The sequence below is a fragment of the Dromiciops gliroides genome, chromosome 2, assembly GCF_019393635.1.
Source record: "Dromiciops gliroides isolate mDroGli1 chromosome 2, mDroGli1.pri, whole genome shotgun sequence".
NCBI lineage: Eukaryota > Metazoa > Chordata > Mammalia > Microbiotheria > Microbiotheriidae > Dromiciops > Dromiciops gliroides.
In genome coordinates, this window is record NC_057862.1 from 626585956 (window position 1) to 626600726 (window position 14771).

The 14771-nt window shown below is 36.9% G+C and overlaps 1 pseudogene; it reads right to left on the bottom strand.

The window, feature by feature from the left end:
• Positions 1 to 7801: 7801 nt before the first annotated feature.
• LOC122738051 lies at positions 7802 to 9281 on the bottom strand (annotated as a pseudogene).
• Positions 9282 to 14771: the final 5490 nt, after the last annotated feature.

Consider the following 14771-nt stretch of genomic DNA (forward strand, 5'->3'; position numbering starts at 1 on the left):
TGGGCCCAAATTTCCGTGATATCAAATCAAACTGATTTCCAGCTCTCAGGTAGAATAAAGCATTCCAAAAAACAGTCACACTAAATGGCATACCACAAATTACTAATTCACACAACAGAAAAGCATGTAAATAAACAAAATCTTTTTTTCATTGTTTTTCATTAATTTCTAATTGTAAAGGAACTTAGATACTACTTTATCTAACCCCTAAATATTATTGATGAGAAAACTGAAGCCAAGATGGCAGAGAAAAGCCAGGAAATTGTCTGAGCTGTCCCAAGTTTCTCTCAGAAACAACATTAAATGAAGCTTCTAAATGGATTCTGGAGCTACAGAAACTACAAAAAGACAGAGACAGTCTTCCAACTTGAGATAATTTAGAAGATTTCAGGAAAGGTCCATCACACTTGGGCAAAAGGAGAGCACAGCACAGCTCAGTGCAGCAAGTGTTTGAGAAAGTCAGCAGGATGCTTTTGACCATAGCACAGATCAGTAGCTAAGGTCCCTTGGCCCTGGCTCAGTAGGCTGGTGGTAAAACAAAGTAGTTGTGAAACCCAACAGCCATGCATGAGGGGGAAAACTGTAAGCTAGATAACCAACCCACAGGACAGGCATAACTATGCCAAGCCACCCCAGTGCAGAGAGCAAACCTACAGAGGTGAGGAGTCTGCAAGCCACAGAGGCCTTACAGCAGAGAGACAGTTTCCAGGCCCATATGTCCCAGCACAAGATGCCTGTGGCAGTGACCTCTGTGCCACAGGAGCAGACCTCAACTTTAAAATTAAAAAATAGTGTAACATCTGAGTAAGAAACAGAAAAGGACCTTTACAACTGAAAGCATCTATGGCTACAGAGAAGACCAAAACACAAAATCAAATGAGGTAAATACTGTCAAAATGCCCACATGTGAAGCTTCAGGGGGGAAGAAGAAATAGTCTCAAGACTAAAAAGCCTTCTTTGGAAGAACAGCAAAAGGATTTTAAAAATCAGAGAGGTAGAAGAAAAAAAGGAAAAGAAATGAGAAAAGAGAGTTACAGAAGAAAATTATGAAAAAAGAGAAAACTGAGACATAGGGAGTTTAAATGACCTATCTGTACAAGGTTAGAAAATAGTATCAGTTTAGATAAATTTGTTCTTTTCTTGCCTTTAAGCATAGTAAATATGTATAGAAGGCAACGTAAACAACTCAGGAAAATTTAGTAGCTAGATACTACTTGGGCCTCATGAAAAGTACATATCTAGCAACTCATTGACCATTGTACTTCAGAAAACAACCATCCTTTTCAAAGCAATACACAAAAATTACAATAAGAATTATGGGAAACAAGTGATCACACAAATATAACTCACAAAATGACAGTAACTACATTATATGTTTGTATAAGTAGAGAAAAATCTCAATTTGTAAATTGAAGAGCAAAAAGTAAAGAATTCAGAAAATACATAAATGTCAGTAAATTGAAATGAAGAAGTCTTATCATTACATCATTTTCCTACAGAACAGTTTGGCAAAACTTACTTATTTCATAATGGTTAAAGTTCCATTACAGGTGAAATTTATATTCAAAGTGAAGCCAGATAAAGTTTGTTTCAGAGGGATCAATTCTAACCTCACAGGAAATAATATAAATATGTGTCCAATATTAAAAGGACACATAAAAGCCGTTATTATTTATTCCAGGAGACTATAAAATTCCCTTCCTTCTTCTCAAACTTCCCTTCTGAAAGGGTAAGTATAGAGAAGCCTAAGGTTAAAGGTTGGGGGTGAGCTTGGTTGGGGCAGGTATAATAGCAATTTTCCACTATTTGAAGAAGTTACATGAAAATTTTCAACAAAGCAAGAATGAACGGCTACTTGTCCACCTATCTCTGTTTTCTCTTTCATAGCCAAACTACTAGAAAAACCTGATAATCTTTGTTGGTATTTCTCTCATGCTCTTCTGAATTACTTACTTTTGGACTTCTAACATCTCTCAGCTGAGAGCAATGCCTCCAAATTTACGGAAAATCATTTAATGACCCAGTTTGATGTATTTTTCTGAGTTTTCATCTTTCTTGATACCTCCACAACATTTGGCAGTGTTGACTACCCTTTTCATCTATTCATTCTCATCTCTTTGGCTTTTAATCTCACTACTAACTCTTGGTTTTCCTTAATTCTGGTGACCATTAATATCTTCTGTTGGACCACCAACCATGCTTTGTTCTGTAAAAGCCTTCTAGGTCTCTCTCTCTCTCTCTCTCTCTCTCTCTCTCTCTCTCTCTCTCTCTCTCTCTCTCTCTCTCTCTCTCTCTCTCTCTCTCTCATCCCCCCCCACTCAATCTCTTTTCTCCTTCCCTTTCATCCATTTCAACTTTTTTGTCAATACATGAGCTTCCTTAGATTCAATTATCATATCTCCTAATAATACTGCCAGACCTAGTCTCTCTCCAGAGCTCCATTCTCACACCTCCAGAAGTATAGTTAAATGTTGAAAACTGGATGTCTCATAGGAATCTCAAGCTCTTCTTAATTTGTTCTTTATCTAGCTTTTTAAGTTGCATGTCCAATTCATTGATCTCCTTTTTCTTTTTTTATTGATGTAAGCATTTAGAGATTAAAAAATTTCCCCTAAGCACTGCTTTGGCTGCTTCCCATAGATTTTGGTATGTTGTCTAATTATTGTCATTCTCTAGGATGAATTTATTGGTTGTTTCTATGATTTGTTGTTTGATCAATTTATTCTTTAGAATGAAATTATTTAGTTTCCAATTAATTTTCAGTCTACCTTTCCATGGCTCCTTACTACATGTAATTGAGAAGGATACATTTACTACTTCTGCCTTTCTACATTTGACTATGAGGTTTTTGTGCCCTAATACATGGTCAATTTTTGAAAATGTGCTATGTGCTGCTGAGAAAAAGATATATTCCTTTCTATCCCATTTAGTTTTCTCCAGACATCTATCATATCTTACTTTTCTAACATTTTATTCACCTCTTTAACTTCTTTCTTATTTATTTTGTAAATATATTTATCTAATTCTGAACGGGCAAGATTCAGATCCCCCACTAGAAGAGCTTTGCTATCTATTTCTTTTTGTAACTTCTCTAAGAATTTGGATTCTATACCACTTGGTGCATACATGTTTAGTATTGATATAACTTCATTATCTATAGTACCTTTTAGCAAGAGGTAATTTCCTTCTTTATCTCTTTTAATTAGATCTATTTTTGACTTTTCTTTGTCTGAGATAAGGATTTCTACCCCTGCTTTTTTTACTTCAGCTGAAGCATGATAAATTCTGCTCCTACCTTTTACCTTTACTTTCTGTATCTCTCTGTTTCAGATTTGTTTCTTATAAATAGCATTATTGTAGGATTCTGGTTTTTAATCCACTCTGCTATTTGCTGCCATTTTATGGCAGAGTTCATCCCATTCACATTCACTGTTATTATTACTAGCTGTCTATTTCCCCCCCATTCTATTTACCCTCTTTGTACATTCTCCCCCTTCTTTCACGCTATTTCTCCTTACTATCAAAGAGAGTTTATATTTATAGCCTCTCTGGATAATCCTTCTGTATGCCCAAATATATATACAGTTTTCAAGAGTTATAAGTATTATTTTCTCATGTAGGAATGTAAACAGTTTAACTTTATTGAATAACATCCCCCTCTCCCATTTACCTTTTTAAACTTTTCTAGAGTCTTGTATGTTAAGATCAAACTTTCTATTCAGTTCTGGTCTCTTCATCAGGAAATCATGAAAGTCCCCTATTTCATTGAATGTCCATCTTTTCCACTGGAAGAGAATGAAGAGTTTTGCTGGGTAATAGATTCTTGGCTGCAATACATGCTCCTTCGCCTTTCAGAATATCATATTCCAGGCCTTTAATCTTGAAGCTGCCAGGTCCTGAGCAATCCTGACTGTGGCTCCATGATATTTAAATTGCAGATTGTCTCTCCTGGATCTGTTTTCCAGGTCAGTTGTCTTTCCAATGAGGTATTTCATATTTTCTTCTATTATTTTCATTCTTTTGATTCTGTTTGACTGATTCCTGGTGTCTCATGAAGTGATTAGTTTTCAACTGTCCATTTTGAATTTTTAAGGCATTGGTTTATTCAGTCAGATTATGCACCTCGTTTTCCATTTGGCCAAATGAATTTTTTAAGTAATTGTTTTCTTCAGTCAATCTTTGTGCTACCTTTTCCAAGATGCTGATTCTTTTTTCATAATTTTCTTGTGTTGCTTTCATTTCTCTCCCAATTTTTTTCTTCTACCTCTCTCAATTGATTTTTAATATCCTTTTTGAGCTCTTCAAAGAAGGCTTTTTGGTCTCAAACCAATTCATCTTCCCTCTTAAGGCATGTGGGCAATTTGAGAGTATTGTCCTCATCTGAATTTGTGTTTGGCTCTTCCCAGAAGCTCTCAATGGTGAGAGCTCTTTTTTGTTTCTTGCTCATATTGTATCTTATCATTCTTATTCTTATTATTTTATGTTGAGGTCTGCTCTGGGGACACCAGGGTCACTGTTTTAAGCTTCTTGCACTAGGAGATAGTGGCTATGTCACTGGTTTTTACTCTGAGGCCTCTATGGGTTGTGGATTTCTTACCAACCTGGGCTTACTCTCTGTGCTTGTTCCAGGTTCGCCCTGGGATGGCCAGGCCTGGTCACACCCATCCTGTGGGTGGCCCCCTAGCTCCAGCCTGCTCTCCCAGCTGGTGCTGGTGGACCTCACCATTGGACTGCTGCACCACCAGCCTGCTGAGGCAGGATCAAGGGGACTCAGTTTCTCTATTGTGGCCTACAGCTTGCCACTGACTTGACCCAACTGCCTCCATGCTGCGTTGTGCTGACTCCCCCCCTACCCCACCCGAATGAGACCATTGGAAGATTGTGTCCCTCTGTCTTTTTGTAGGTTCTATAGTTTCAGAATCTGTTTAGAGGCTTGATTTAATGTTGTTTTTAAGGGAAACTTGGGAGAACTTAAGCAGCTTACTGGCTTCTCTCTGCCATCTTGGCTCTGCCACCCCCCCAAAGTCAATTTATACCTTTTTTTAAAAAAAATGTGGGTTTATTCTTTCGACATCATCATTTGAAGAAAGGGTCTATAGGTTTGACCAGACCACAAAAATTTTCCATGATGCAAAACAGTTAAGAACTTCTGCTCCACTGGAACCGTATTATGTATAATGTATAATTTATTATGTATATTATAATGTATAAATGTATTATGTATTATGTATAATTTTATAAAACATTCCCTTAATAATTTTATACCATTAGATTTCTAAATTAACTTGATTTTGTATATTGGAACAGTCTAGTGATGAACATTGGAAAGTTCTCCAATTATTAAGACCATCATTTATTTCTGTAAACATTGTTTTATAGTAAAATATATGTTTATTTTGGCAGGTTAACTCCAAATTATAAATTCTCTAATGTTAGTGGAATTTTTCTTTATTTTGAAATTTCTTCCTCCCAGTTTTTATTGGTAATATACAAAATGTTGATGTCAGTGGATTTCTTTTGTTTAGGAAAATGACCTGACTTTAATAAGGGCTTTTAGGTTTCCTTTTACCATCCCTCTACTTAGCTTGATTTTCAACTATGTGCTGATCATTTTTTTAAATCATGTTTTCTAGTCCAAAGATTGTTTTCCATAGTAGAAAAAAAAATATCCCAGAAGCATAATGAGACTCAATTAGCCCTATTTTGTCACTATTATCCTTTATCATTTGACCTCAAACAGTACTCCTTGATCTTCTTTTATCCTCTTTTTACTGATATAACTTTGAAGTAAAAAAGACAACAGACACCACAGCAGCAATGATGGTATCTCCTCCACATACCATCCCCACCCTGAGATTTTTTTCTCTCTTAGCTTTCCCAATTAGCTTCAGCTCAAGTTGAGCCTTGTCATTTCTGATATCACCACATAGGACCATCATGTACTTTTGTATTAATCCTAAAATCTATGTTCAGTGATCTTCTTATATATCCAAATGGTTTCTTTGGACAACTTCCACTTTTCCTGTTCTTTGTAATTATGTACCTTTGTGTCTTTATGCCTTCATTCTTCACTGCTTTACTTCCTGACTAAGGCAATGTTTCATGTAAAATTTTAGTTCATTGGTTTTCTCTATTTTTTCTCAGTAATAGATATTCCATCTGGAAGAAAGTCTAAAAATCATTTACTATTCTACTTTTGGTAGAGATAACCTTTTGAACATTGCTATGAACCTGATGATATCTGGTCTCCCAAAGTATAGGATAAATATCAGATTCTTCTTGACATTTCTTTTCCTTCTTATCTCAATTTTTAAAGTCTAATAGTTATTCTGACTCCAACAGTCCTTATCATTTCAAACTCCACTACTAGTCCCTATTTACTATTTACTATACACAATTAAGTGCAAAATAAGTGTTTTTTCTTGTCACTTTCTTTACATTCCGAAGGATGAATTTAACATCAAAGATACTGAGTAATTTAATCTTTTTGGAAAGAGAGAGAGACAGAGATAGTGACAGAGATAGAGACAGAGATGATAGGAAACAGACAACAAGAAACAGAGAGAGAGAGAGAGGTAGTATTTGTTTGGAGGGTTGATGTTTCCTATTACAACCATATTCTGTTTCTACACTAGCTTTTTGATTTGTTTCCAAACACCATATCCAAATCTTGCTTTTGTTTTGTAGGATGTACCCATATCAAATCATCTGTGTTTTGTTCTGTTTTGTTTTTCACCTTTTTCATATAACAAGAACTTTATACAGTTCCCAGAACATAATGGGTGTTTAGTAAATATTTGTGGACTGATCTCGACTGTCTCTATATTTATCTTCACCCAAATGCTCTCAAACATTTTTCTTCCCTCCAGTGTCTTTCATTTCCTCATGTAAATATAGTTTCACAATATACAATGCTACTCCAGCACTCCTTTTTGATATTCTGTATTTAATACAGATTAAACCCACTTAAATCAAGGCGTCCTTGCTGAGAACCACTGTCAGTTTAGGCACATGACTTATTTTTTCCCCCTGTTATTTGCAGAGGCAAGAGACCTCATTGGCTTTATTCAGAAAAGATTAATTTCTTAAAAATAAGGATAAAATTATTATATTTATGATGAACTAATTGAAACTTAGGACCTAAGCTTACATTATTTCATCGACACTGCTTTTGCTATAAAATGAGTTGAACCTCATTGAATATTAAATTTTACATGCTTTTTCACTAGAAAAAAACAATGGTCCAAACTTGAACTATAGCAAAGGACACTTCCATTGAATCTACTGTATAAATTGAAAGCATGTCTACACAAGTATTTCCCAAGTGCAACATTTGGTTGAGCACAGCTAGATTTGAACATAGGTGCTTGGGACTAAAACAGGTCAATTTGAAGACCCTTTTAATAGTCCTGATTTAACCCCATTATTTCTTTTCTTTCCTCCTCATTAAAAGCCAAAAAACCTTGTTCCTTCAGTGTGCAAACAATTTATAAAAGCTACAATTTTTCCACCCTCCCTCCCCATCCCTTGCCTCTTGGTCTCTGCTTAACTGAATTGTACATTTTAAACTCCATTCCCACAATCCTACCTGTGGGATGACTCTGAACTTCCCTGAGCATCAAAAGTGTAAGTAGAAAAGTGTAAGTAGTAGCTTCCAGCAAACCTTGTACACAATGCCGACAGCACAAGCACAGACCCAAGAATCTGTTGGCATCTCCAGTGAAACGCTCTGAGAGTACAAGATCATATCATACATGAGATTTATCAGAGTAAAAGTTCTCCCTTCTGTCCCGCCCTCTTTGCAGAGCTGGCTTCTGAGATGCCACTAACAAGACTTCAGGACAGATGTGGTCATGATTCTGAAACTTCAGACACCTGGCCATTCTCAGTTGTTTTTCCTAGTGGCTCTGCTTTGGAGTTAAGTCCAAAGAAGTCATTTTGGATGATGTATCAAACACACTGCGAAATCACATTTCTTTCATGTCTTATGTCCGGTGCTAAAAGCATCTATAAGAGGTGTGGGCGTCTTTTCTGTGGTTCAGATATTGGCTTCTTTCTGTAAAGATTTCTTCTATATCTCACCCAATTTTTCTTTAAGCTCTTCGTCTTAGTAACAGGGGATTTTCTTTCCTGTTTCTCAGTATTCTGACTTCGATTTTGAGAGGCATCACTGAGGGTGACCTCGTTGGAAAGTCTGCTCCTGTCTTGACGGAAGTTTCCTCTGGCTCACTCTCTGACCCTGATATGTTCCCATAGTTAGTCATCAGTAAGGCCAGGGCTGATGTGACTTCCTTGGTGATGACGACATGTTCTGGCCTCTCCTCCTTGTCGGATTCTGCCTCACTGTCAGCCAGCACTCCCAGAGGATCCACATCCTCCTGGTAGACCTCCGTCTGGGTCGCACGCAGCTCCTCTGCTTGAGGATGGCTAGGAGGAGGGCCAGTGGGTGATGTGCCTTCAGCCACATTTTCACCCATCTCTGGTGTTTTCTGGCCACCGTGCCACTTCTGCCACTTCCTGTGCTTCCCACGCTGCTGATTCCCAGGTGCTTCTGTGTGAGGCTGTTTCCACTTCCTCTACATCTTTCCAAACTGTGTTGTAGTCAATACTTCTCCTCTCTGCTCTTTCTCCTCTTGTAACAATTTCTTCTTTTCAATATTGGCCTGCGTTGGAAAGTTTTTTCTTCTCTCTTCCCTCCACTTTTCAATCTCTTCTGGAATATCTAATTTTATCCGCTTTGCACCAGGAGCATGCATATTTTTCCAGTGAATCTGAATAATCTTCTCATGAGCACTAAAACTGCAGCCATTGACAGAACATGTTCTATGCTGATAGATGTGCTCATCATATTTTTCTTGGTTTTTAAAGCCACGATCACAAGTATCAAAATAATGGGTATAAACTGGTTCTTTATTTTTCTTTTGTTTCTGTTTTGCATTTTGTTGATTTTTGAAATTTCTATTTGATCTGTCATGGTTTTTCTTGGGGAAATGATAGTTCCTGCCCGGCAGCTGGCACCAGTGTCTCTGCTGAGGGTCGTAGCCGTCATAGCCCGGAGCCGGCACCCAGGACCAGTCCCGGGCCGGCTGGAAGTCCCAGGAGTTCGCTGAGGAGGCGGGAAGGGGAGGAGGGGGAAGGTGAGGCAGCGGAATGGACGGTGGGGGCGGCGGCGGAGGAGGAAGCCCCCATGATGTCCAGTCTGCAGACTGTTCAGACTCAAACACCTGGAACGTTACCACCAGGGACGGCCCGGGTGGAGGGTACCAACCGAACGGGTCCATGAAACCCGGAGGTAGGTCTCACCCGGGAGACCGAGGCAAGACCATCACCTCACCAGTGGCAAGGAGCACATGGGCTAACCTCGAAGGCGTTGACATTATACGTCACTTCCGTTCCACCAGTAAACATACTGCGGGGCCAATGATTTATTAAAGTTCCTTTGTCCTGGTAGAGGTAATTTGTTGGTGAATCAATTTTAAAAGAAGGAAATCAAAGGGAAGAAGCAGGAAAAAATTGGTGAGCCTGTTATCTGGGAACCTAAATTAATAATAAAAGCTTATTAACTTTTTATACTGGGCTAATCAAGTAACCTCACTGATCCTTAGTTTCCTCATTGATACTGTGAAGGAGGTTAGACTAATCATCTTCTAAGGTTTCTTTTCAGCTAAAAATCTTTCTTCCTATGACCTACTTCAATAATACAAATTTATCTTTGAAAACAGATCACATGACTTGGAGGGCCTACTGAGTAATTTGGTTTTTGTCTAGAACTTAGTGATAGAAGATCTGCTCTTGTCCCTCCGTTTCAAATAACTATAAGGTAATTTGGTGTCTGATACATATGTGATTTTGCTAAGAATGCCTGACTAGGCAGCCTCTTAACATGGTAGGTTTGGGCACATTTCAGAAAACCATTTCGGCTATAACTGTTAATCAAACTGGGCAAGATGGTGCAATTTAGAACAATCTGTTGAAACACACAGACATGGTCCTAAGAGACAAATAATGGATAAAATGGAAAGAGTACCATACTGGGAATCAGGATATGTTGATTACTATTCTGCCTTTATTGAAACTAGAACTAGGCAAGGGTGTCCTTTTCAGCATAGAAATAACTGACCTTTGGATATAGTTAACAAGAGTAATTGGCTAAAATAGAAAGTTATATGATGACATCTTTTTTCCCAAGTAGGGGGATACATCTCCAGTCTAATTTTGTCATCAGTCAACTGTCCACAGAACTCTTGGCATTGGAATCATGGGGCTTTAGGGTCTTCATCACTGATCCCCAAGTTGTGATGCATTTAATGCTGCTTTTACCATTGCCAAGTATTACTTGATATGGCTCTGGGGTCTGCTATAAACTATGTGACCTCACAAAATTAATTTCATATCAAAGGGTTTCAGTTTCTTCAGATAATATGAAGTTCATAGACTAGATATATTTAAGGTCCCATCCACAATTATTACGTATATAAAAGTGCATAATAATATATTAAATGCCTTTAGGTGAGTCCTGGGAATATGAAAGTGATAAGAAACATGTAGGGATAATTAAAGAAAAAGACAAAGCAATATTTAGCAGAAGAGAAAGGAGATAAGAATCAAAATGAAGGGAAGAAAAGATAGATAGAATGAAGGACAAAAACCCAGAGGTGGGATTTACAAATCAAAAGTGGATAAAAGATAATCAGATTAGGGGCAGCTAGGTGGCAAAGTAGATAGAGCACTGGCCCTGGATTCAGGAGGACCTGAGTTCAAATATGCCCTCAGACGCTTAACACGTACAAGCTGTGTGACCCTGGACAAGTCACTTAACCGGAATTGCCTCACAAAAAACAAAACAACAACAACAACAACAAAAACAAAGATAATCATATTAGCCAGGATGACTTGGAAAGGCAGGGACAAAATATCAGTTGTCAGGGAGCCTGGACACAAACTTTAGAGTGTGGATTTAAATATAATTGGCAATGGAAGGATAACTGTATTACAAAGTTTGTAATTCCTGAGTGTACATATGATAAGTATCTGTATAATATAGTTATCTTCATTTGTTTTATCTCCATACAACATTATAAGGGCTATGAAAATAGATAATAGATCTTATCTAAATTTCTCTAACAGTGCTGAGCACATTTCTCTTCAACCACTCATTGGAAAAGTAGTTAGGATGGACTCAGCTGAGAAAACCTAGGTTATAATCCCATCAGTCACCATGAGAGAGTCATTCAAGATTTCTGGGTCTCATTTGCCTTATCTGAAAAAATAGGATAATCAGAATTTCTACCTCACAGGGTTGTTGAGGTGCAAATGAACACACACATACACACACACACACACACACAGTACTTTTCAAACTTGAATGTACTCTATAAACATCAAATATTAAAAAGTGGTTGCTGAAATTAATTATGAAAATGAGAATAGCATAATGAAAATGGGCTTTGAGATTATAGTAGTAATATTTGTAGATTGATTTTCTACTTGCATTTTAAAGTTATTAGAATATTCATATAATTTCCATGTTCAATGTATCTTCAATCATTTTATATTATTCATCATGGGGATGCCTTACTTGAAAATTATCTATGTCTATACCTATCCATATCCCTATCCCTATCTCTATTTCTATCTCTGTCTCTATTATTGTCACTATCTCTATCATCTATCTAAAATACATATCTATTGATAATAGATCAAATAATCAATTAGCATTTACTGAGTGCTTACTATATGCCAGGCACTGTGCTAGATTATAGTCATACAAAGATTAAAGAAAAAAAAAAGAAACATTCCTTTTCCTCAAGGAGCTAACATTCTATGAAAAGAAAAATAAATAAATAAATATGTGTTCACACATATATGTATGTAAAGTACATACAAGATTGTTTCCTTTATTTTTGTAAATTTTGGGTGGTAGGGTTCTAGCAGGTGGCAGGGAGGATGGCAGCAGCAGGGATCAGGAAGGACCTCCTTGATATTATTAGCTCTAACACTTTAAGATTTGCACTTTAAGTTTTGATAGTTATTGTTGTTCATTCATATCTCACTCTTCATGACTCCATTTGGAGTTTTGTTGCCTGAGATCCTAGGGTGGTTTGTGATTTAGTTTTCTAGATCATTTTACAGATGAGGAAACTGAGGCAGACAATCTTAAATGACTTGTTCAGGGTCATGCAGCAATGTGTCTGAGGCTGGATTTGAACTCAAGCCCTCCTGAATCTAGGCCCAAAGCTCTATCATCTGTACTACCTAGCTGCCCCAGCTCTAATCCGCACCTATATTTATTTCTTGTTCCCCAATGATTAGACCACTTGCTGCTTTAAGTTCTAATTCCATTGCCACCAATATTCAATTTCATTAAATCAAAACTACATTAATAATCATAGAATATTAGATGAGGCAATAACCTTAAACCACTGAAAACTAGATATATGAGATCTCAGAGGACATCTGATGTAAGCACACATGAATATAAGAGAGAAATGATTTATCCAACCACACAAACTTATGTAATAAAGGTCAGGTCTCAAATTCAGGTCCTCTGACTCTAAGATCTTCATTCTTTCCACTGCACCATATTTCTTGTTGCTAGTATTCAAAAACATGAAGCTAAAAGGTTAAAATAAGTAGGTAGGCAGGTAGGCAGATAGATAGAGAGACAGATAGACAGACAGACAGACAGACAGACAGACAGACAGACAGACAGACAGATAGATAGATAGATAGATAGATAGATAGATAGATAGATAGATAGATAGATAGATAGATAGATAGATGTTAAAGGTCAAAATAAAAAGAACTGATAAAGAGAAATATAAAGATAAAGGTGAAAGAAATAGTAGTGAGATGGACAAACAGATGTGGAAAGAAATATAGATAGAAAAATAGACAATAAAGGAAGAGGTAGAAATAGAAATAGCTGACAGAAATGAAGACAAAGCTAGAAATAGATTATAGATATAAAGGGAGAAAAATGATGAAAAATCAATATGGCTATACATTGAAGAGATTAATTAAAAAGAGTAACTTGTAAATTTTCAGGGACATTACTATAGATATTATTAAAAATGTTAACCAAAGAGATGACTGAGGAAAAACATTTAACATTGACTGTCTATTAGACACCAAGAAGAGAATAGCTGACCTTCAATTGTCAGGGCTGGAGTATCTTTTGACATTTACTATGCTTAAGTTCTTTCTAACTATTGCTCTGTGGCCATAAAGGAATTCCCAAGAAGCTCTAGAGAAATGCCAGTATCAGGACATATCAGAGCAAACCGAGCTCTTCTTTCTCGTCCCTACCCTACTCTAGGGAGGAACAGAATTGCTTCTGGGCCAAGTGGGGTCAAAAAGGCTAGAATTTAGAAAAGTTAGGATAAGTTCCATCAGCAAAGGGCTCCAAAAGCTCTCTGCTTTTCTATCTGCTCTTTTTTACAGAGTCCTAAGTACAGCATGAATAATAAATATAAGATGCATTCTATAATAAAGGAGTAGCTGAAATACAGACTGACCTAATGGAAAGAAAACAGACTTCAAAGTCAAAAGACTTGAATTCAGGCTGAACTCTGAGACCCACTAGCTGCGTGATGATAAGCAAGTCCTATAACCTTTCCAAGCCATGGATTTCTCAACTATAAAATGGACATAATCACCTCTCTGAAAATGAAAAGTTATTCTCTTTTCTTCTTTGACCCAGATTCAAAATAGACAAACACTTCATTATCTGTGCCTAACAGTTCTGCCAAATCCTACCACAGGCCCACCCCCACCCCCCTTATAAGACTTCTCCAGAGACAGGAAGAACAGAGGAATATAAAACATGTAGCAAAAGCCACCTGGGAATGTGAGACCCCCAAAGCCTTATCAAATCACTGCAACAAAGCTCTAGTTGGTGCTCTCTTTCTCTTTTGCAAAGAAGACAACTTTTGAAATAATAGCACCATTGTAAACCATCCAAAAAAACCTGTAAAAAGGAAACTTTGCTTTATTGAGTTTTTAAGTGTTATCCAAAGGCAGTTTCGAAAAGAGGGAAAAAGCCCATGGGTACAAGAAAAATAGATATTCAAGTCTATCTATCTGTTTATCTGTTTATCTATCTATTTATCATCTATCAATCTTTCATCTATCATCTCTCTACAATCTATTAATAATATGTGTCATAATTTGACATATGTATATATGTTTGTACACATACACACAAAATATATGTGTATAATATGCTTATCAAAAGAATTTAACAGATTAAAAACTAGAAGGGACTTTAGAGGACATGGAGATAATTGTCCTCATTTTGCAGATTATCAACCTAAGACTCCAGAAGTTTAAGTGACATATTTATTTTCAAAAAGCTTGTAAATACCACCTGACACCTATCAGTTGGCTAATATGACAACAAAGGAAAATAATAAATCTTGGAGAAGCTGTGGAAATATTGGAACACTAATGTATTCTTGATAGAGCTGTGAACTGATCCAACCATTCTGGAGAGCAATTTGGAATTATGTCCAATGGGCTATAAATCTGTGCATACTCTTTGACCCAGCAATACCACTTTGGGGTCTTTTCCCCAAAGAGATCATAAAAAAGGGAAAAGGACCCACATGTACAAAAATATTTTTAGCTATTCTTTTTGTGGTGGCAAGGAATTGGAAACAGAGAGGCTGTCCATCAATTGGGGAATGGGTGAATAAGTTCTGGTATATGAATGTAATGGAATTCTATTGTGCTGTAAGAAATGATGAGCAGGAGGAGTTCAGAGAAACCTG